Source organism: Lepisosteus platostomus, chromosome 22 (genome assembly GCF_059453375.1).
Source record: "Lepisosteus platostomus isolate fLepPlt1 chromosome 22, fLepPlt1.hap1, whole genome shotgun sequence".
Taxonomy (NCBI): Eukaryota; Metazoa; Chordata; class Actinopteri; order Semionotiformes; family Lepisosteidae; genus Lepisosteus; species Lepisosteus platostomus.
Genome location: NC_142632.1, coordinates 15,126,596 through 15,133,845, shown reverse-complemented (window position 1 = coordinate 15,133,845; position 7,250 = coordinate 15,126,596). Strand labels below are relative to the sequence as shown.

General features: G+C 39.2%; 1 protein-coding gene across 2 annotated transcripts in view; it reads left to right on the top strand.

Moving 5' to 3' along the window:
- Positions 1 to 425: 425 nt before the first annotated feature.
- srrm3 (serine/arginine repetitive matrix 3) overlaps positions 426 to 7,250 on the top strand; it is a 99,513-nt gene continuing 92,688 nt past the window's right edge. Inside the window, exon 1 of one of the 2 annotated variants that reach the window (XM_088616225.1) lies at positions 426 to 696. The gene's annotated coding sequence lies outside the window, so the exon portion shown is untranslated. The remainder of the gene's footprint in view (positions 697 to 7,250) is intronic. The other variant, XM_088616224.1, reaches the window with a different exon arrangement.

Here is a 7,250-nt window from a genome sequence, read left to right as displayed (position 1 = left end):
ATTATTAACAGATCAAACAGTAAAGATCTTTTATCGTATTATTCTTTAATGATGGTTCTCTTCTGAAGAAAGAAATCGACTGGGGAAAAAACACGCGATTTTGTATAGAAATACCACAGTAGTATTTGGCTGTAAGTAAGGTAATTGGTGCCACCTGTGTAGAACTTTTGCTTTTTTTCAACCAACCTTTATATCTTAATCGAATTCTTTAACGTAGTAGCTAATGCACAAGATTGCACTGTTATTTTAAACACGCAATAGGGGAAAAATAAAAATACGTAGCTATATTGGCTTTCCTGTTGGTTAGTCTTTTACGGCCTTTTATGACAAACAAAACCTGCCCCCAGAATTTTATAAATCGACTCTCTGACCCTGTTTTTGCAACAACAGACTGTGGTTTTATTTAGCGTCACGAAGTCCAGGGGTGCTGCAGAGTGAACGGCTCTTTCCACAGCTGCAGGAGCGCCTCCCGTGCGGTAGAGGGTGGTGTTCATTATGTAGGGAAGAGCGGCTCTCATTATTGACTCTGCTGCTGTTTAATGCGCTGTCCAGCACTTCAGCACCGAACAGAGACACAGACAAGAGCACGCTTTAGGAATCCGACATTGGGAGCTTAAATGAGCTGAGCAGCGCGTCTCAACAACAAAAAACAACGGAGCGCCGCGTCAGTTCAACAAATTGATCAGCAGCAAGCAGGTAAGTTCCACTAACACATTTAATGCGAGCGCGTACGCATGTATTTGCGTATATTGGCAATAAGTTAGTAATAGCAGGGCACCTGCTTAGAGGTAAAAACAAGATCGATTAAATTGTTATTGTCGTCGGCGCTAGCAATGGAAGCTTGTTAGACAGGGGATCGGGTTTGTTATTTTCGTTGCGTTAAGGAGATTTAAAGATTATACTGGACTGTGTCGAGACACGGTATTTTTTTTTTAAATGCTGTTTTAAATTAGACATGCACGTAAACGCGGCGCTGGGCGCTGTGTTGTGCTGTTCCTTCGTAACATTTTCAGTTTAAATCATTACTGTGGTTGCAGTTCCAGTTTTACTTGACGTGAATCGCACCTAATCCATTCGACAGTTCAGTTGTGGCTTAACCCAAACAAAGAGGTTAAATTATTAATGTGATATTTCGTATCTCATTTTATTCAATGGGAGATGGTCATCGCAGTACACTTGGTCTGTACACTGTATGTCTTAGCATTAGAGAAAGAGAGGGTCGAAGATGGGGCGAAAATGCTTTGTGGTTTGTTAACTGAAGTACAGTACTTGGCTCAAGGCGTTAAATGTGCAGTCTCGTCGCTGTTGGAAGCGAGCAACAAAGCCAGACAGTTAACAACACAACGTAATGTGATTTATTTCTGCCAAACACAGGGGCTTCATGCGTTTTTACTCCACAGCTATGCGAGACGACACACCAGTGTGCATCTCATCGTGGAACCCTCTCACCCTGCAGACTGAGCTTTCAAGTGCTCTATTTTTAGTTAAGCATGTTCAAGAGAGTCGTATTGTAATGTAGGGTTGATCTAACATATGTGCCTATTTTAGTTTCTTTTTACTATTGACCTGGCTACTAACTTCTTGCAACTGTAATTTCTGTATTACTTGACTATTCCTGGTATCTCTACACATTGCTTTCATTAATATAAGGTTCAGTTCTGAGTTATTAAAACGGTAACAAATGTTCATCTAGGAACAGGTAAAGGTACAGTAAACGACCATCACGAAGCGTGTTGCTGACGATTTAAAATTTCTAAGTTTGTAGACAAAATATTCAAGATTGTATCCGTATTTCTACCCAGTTAGGGACGAGACTGTGTTTTTATTTTCGCTTTTCTGTGTATTTACATAACAAATAAACCCGTAATTCAAATACAACAATATTAGAGCTGAAGATCACTTAGTTTCCAGTTTTGTTAACATTCGTTATAATGTTCAAATTCTGATTCATAGATGCTATCAATTTTGAACTAAACATGCGATCAGTGTAACACCGTGGATAGGGTTTTTAATCTTTTTAATTCGGAGTACTTTGATTTGTGAGACTGGTGATTCTATAAATCGGATGGTTCTAATTTTTTAATAATCTTAATAAGATAATAATCTTTCTTAAGCTATTGTACTAATAAATATTCAGTTACAGTACGTTTCCTTACCCAGCTATCCGCAGACCTTTGGTCTAAACCTTATTTAAATGCTTCTTGAACCCAGTAAATTAGTTCAGTTTGATGTTCAAAGTATTTTTTAAGATGTGTGTGGGGGGGTCGTTCGCGTTTGTCTCATCGATGATTCGGCACTGCATCTTTTGGCATTTTTGGAAACCGGCTGTCTGATTGCGTTCGGCTTTTTTTTTTTACAGATTTTATTAGACCTTTGTTCAGTCGCCTCTGGCCTATTGCCAATGTTTTTGCCAATTTGGATGGGGGAAACTATATCGAAATGAACATAAATCATAAAAAATCGCAATTCAATGGTAACAATAGATTAGAAATGTGACAGGAAAAACTATTTCTATCAATGCCCGTGATTCATTTTCATGAACGTACAGAACAGTCTTCTACAGTGACCTGGAGCCGAACCCAAGCTTCTCTTTGAATGAGATACCAGTCCATTACAGGGCACACACATGGGTTAAAGTGTGGCGACAGTGTGTCTCTGGGCTGTGCAAGGAGGCTGGAGAAAACCTACTGTACCACCACAGAGAGAACATGCAAACTCTAAACAGAAGGTGCGTCATTCCTGAATCAAACACAGGACCCAAAAGCACTAACAGCTCTACCTGCCACACCACTGGGTCATATATCAGTATCATTCAGATATATGAAACACTATTATTAACATTAGCTCATTTATTTTGGATCAGCTTTCTCAAAAGAGATATTTCACTCTGAGTTCCAAGTGTGCACAAAATACAGCAGCATTTATGCAAAATGCTGGTGAGTAGTTGGACTTGAAAATAATTCCCAATCCATTTGAGGTTTTTAGTTTTGTGTGGCAGACTTATTTTTGCATGTGATCACTGAGAGATTAAAAACAGCTGATTAAACTGGCTGGGGTGTGATTTAAAATGTGAAATTATTTTGGCACAGCTTGGATCAGTATAAACAACTTTCTGTGGTCTCTGGACCCTCTGTGGACCTGTGACCCTCTCTGGAAAACATCACTGAAACCAAATTTCTTCTAGTCTTTTGGTATATTATTCAATGACTTGGCTTTGGTGTTTTATTAACAAACAAAATTAGTTTGAAGAGCATTTGAAATTGAAGAGCATTGGAAATTGCAAGTTGCATTAGCTGCAGAAAATAAATCTGTTAAGTAGGTGCTGCAAAATGAAACTGACAGTCCTTGTTATTTAACCTCATGTGGCTGTAAATGTGTGTTTCAATGGGATTAAGTACCATGATGAATGGAAAGTTAAGGACAGCATTCCTACTGAACTATTAAACATGCTGAAAAACACGAAACTGACATTCCAAAGTGGAGAAGGTACTGTAGGCCACCACTTCTAGGATTAGATAGCATTGCAATCCGGCAGTGTTTTGTCAAGTGCTCAAATGAAAAATGGAAGGTCATTGTGGTTTCAAACATGCAGTGTTCCGCATTCAGAAAAGTAAAACCCTAAATCTTCAAACATGTATCTGCCTTGTCAGTTTCTCCTAATTCTCAAAAGGAAAGCTTGTTGAGTTAATCACACAACCTGCATCCTCATTCATAAAAAGTGTTCATAGCATTCTCCTTGAGGAAATTCAAATTTTACAAAATTGCAGGGTTTATTTTTGTGTACATCACGCCTCTGCCCTGTGTGCTTTTCAGAATTGGTAGTTACCTTACCTAAGGTTTTCAGATTTCATAGCGGAGTTAAGGTCATTATGTTGTTCCTTGAAACGAGCTTACTCTCACCCATGGTTTCCAGTGCCTCCTGTTCCCTAGGGGAGCCATTGCTGTGGTGGGGAATGATGGTATTGGAAAGAGCTGTGAAGAAGGGTTGAATACCCCAAAGGGCTGGGATAAGTGACACCAGCCTATATTCCAGAACAGCTGGTCTAACATAACTCAGAGTGTCATGTCTTCAAGACAAACTGTAGCACATCACTGAACACAAAATGCAACACACTCTGACCGTCTGCAGTGAGAACTTATCCTCAGAATCGCCAAACCTTCCTGAAGTGAAAGGAAGAAAGCACCTACAGTACATACTGTATAGCACAGCACAAACAAACGACTCCTTTAATTCAATCTTCAAATTAAGCTGAGTAACAAAGGCTCCCACCTCATCAGAAGAGTGCTTGTCAATGATCAGTCAAGGCTGTGATGATGAGCAATACCGCTTCCTAGAATTTAATTAGATTGAGGCCTCTGTGGTTTCACTTTCCTAATTTAAAAAGTAGTCTCTGTGTTATAAAGGCACTTGGAGACCCATACGCAAGACAAAATACTGTACATTGCATATAAGCAGTTGTTGAAATAGGTGCATATTAACCAGGTACCATTTGGATCCTAATTCATTAGACTTAATAATTAACATTTTCCACATGGACAAAGGGCAGTGATACTTCTCAAAGTCTACATACAGTACCAGTGTAGGATGCTAATTGCTCCTTCCATTTTGTTTCCAGGTTCCATTTGAAAGTAGTTTAGTAATCTCATTTAGTAATAGTTTCCAATGAATCAGGAATGCAGAATAAGTAGGGTTGCTTTTTATAGCAGCCCTTGGTCTCTGCAATTGGTACGTATTCTCAATGCCTGTCAGGAGATGCTCTTCAAACCTAGCTGAGGTTTCCAGTTTGCTTTGCTGTTGGATAACTGCGCTCATTATGTTATTGGAATAACATATCTTAAACTGTCGATAACGCTGTCATGTCTCGTCAGTCCCTTCCACCATCTTAAAATAGCCTAGATTCCTAACAAACATTTTCAGATACATTGCTGGTGAGACTTTGTACACACTGATTAGAACATAATATTAAATCTTAGGAATGTCTTACATTTCTTGAAAGAAAAAGCTGCTCTTAAAACCTACACTGCGACATTAATCCATACGACTGCACTTAGGTATTAAAAATGCATTGATTGGCTCTGGTTGGCTTTTAGGCTCAGCGTGTATTCCCTGAGCCACCAGGGATTGCCAGTGACTGCCAACAGTCAAATTAACACACTCTGCTCACTCATTAAAGGAATATTTAATCTGTGCCTTTTTCCGGAGAAGTAATAATTCCTTACTTATATAGGCGCTTTTCAATTAATGGGGACTCCCCTCCACTACCACCAGTGTGCAGCCCCACCTGGATGAATGGATAGCAACCTTAGTGAACCAGTAAGGTCCCCACACACCAGCACTCAGTGGGGAGAAGAGAGTGATGAAGCCAGTTCGGAGATGAAGTAATCTGGACTACTGATTTTCTTCATCTCTGTGTTCCTGTAGTCCACGAACAGAAGAAAAGCGGAGCTGTTTGGTTTTGCTGGAAGGCTTTCATGCTTGAACTGTTTGTATATTACATTTCTTGTTTACTCAGCCTTCGCTACGAATGACAACAGCCAAGAATTAAGTGTATTGAAAGGTTAATAATTTGTCTTAACCGGTTTGTGTGAGGTTTGACCTCCAGGCCACAGGAGGAGGAGAGAGAGAGAGAGAGAGGAGTGACAAAGGGGCAGCTGCAGTGGTGGAGGAGGGGGCAAAGGACGTGTGAGGGAGAGAAGGAGATAATGTACAGTATTTATGATGTTTAAGGGAGGAAGTGACGTCATGATTGACTACAAAATACAGACCGCTGAAGCTGATTGAACTTAGCTGTTGTCATCTTTCCTGAACTTTCGTTATAAACTCCATTAAGGTTTTAAAACCTAGCCATACAAAGTTATCTCTTTCAAATGAGGAGATGTCTATTTCTCATGGATTAGAATGTCTCTTAAAGCAGCTGCCTTGTGCACATCCTGACCAGATGGCTGCTATTACTTTGTATTATTATTATCCAGAGTGATCTATTTCTAAAGCAAATTTTGTGTCTTCCCTTTTAAAGTCTGATAAACTGACATGGCCCATCGTAGCAATGCAAGCCTTCTTCTGAGATTAGAATCTGTCATCCTGTTGGCAGTCCACCCTTTTGCTTTTTATAAGATGTCTGGATGGCAGACTAAGTACGATTGTGCCTCAGAAAGAATATGAATCCAGCCTTTTTTTGTTATTTTATTTTCTCCGGCAGACATTAATTAGCCCTTCGCTTCATATCTCCAGTGCAGGATGACCTTTAAATTAAAAAGAGAGACCGATCTGATACAGTGGAAAGCTCAAGTGCTGTGTAAGCAGTATTATTTATGAATAAACCAAAGAGAAGAAGAATTAAGTATTGGAACCAATTAAAATGAAGGAATGGTCTTTTTGTGCATCGCCCCTTTTGCCTTTGTTCTCCTGTTACTTTCATTATTCATTGAAAGTAATTCATGAGGAGCTCTCCTAAAATGGTGGAATCCCAGATAATAGTTCTTGTTTTTATGTTCAGAGAACAGTTATGCTCTGATCCCTGTCCCAGTCCCCGAATCCTGTCTCTTTCAGTAATGCCAAATTCTAAGGGAAACCTGGAAATGAGACCCCTGATTGCCAAATTCCTTTCCATGAAATAGGTTGTGTGGAATTGATGGCTGTTGCTTATCTACTGGTGTCATTGGTCTCCATGCCTCTAAATACATTGGAATTTAGATTAGATTAGAATTAGATTAAATTATAAGTACTGTTCAATTAAGACAGATTTTGTTTGATTCCATTGTTTTTTTTATTTCCTAACATGCACAACAGTCTTGTAAAAGTTCTTGTATTCAATTCTTGACACATTTTTTACTTTTTTCAACTTTAAATGCTTCAGTTCTATGACATGTTTTTCTGATGACGAGCCGAAGCTTTCATAAACCAAGCAAAGTATTCAGAAGCTAACACCAGTTAAATTATTAACTTGATTTTAGTTATTAAATTAAACTCAACTGAATTATTAAACCCTGAAATGAAATGAGCCTGTTTAAATCAAAGTTTGGAGAAGAAAAGCCTCTTGATGAAGTTTAAAAAGGAGGGAGTGTGATTTTGTTAAAGACCACATATGGGCTCGAATCATCATCAGATGCCTGCTTTTCAGAGTACAAGGCTGATTTATTCCAGTGTTCCATCACGTGTGCCCCTCTCTGGGCTGTGTGTGCCGTAACATTATGGTACCCCCGAGAGACACCCCTCATGCGCTTCCTCTTTGTGTTTCTTCCTCTGCTTT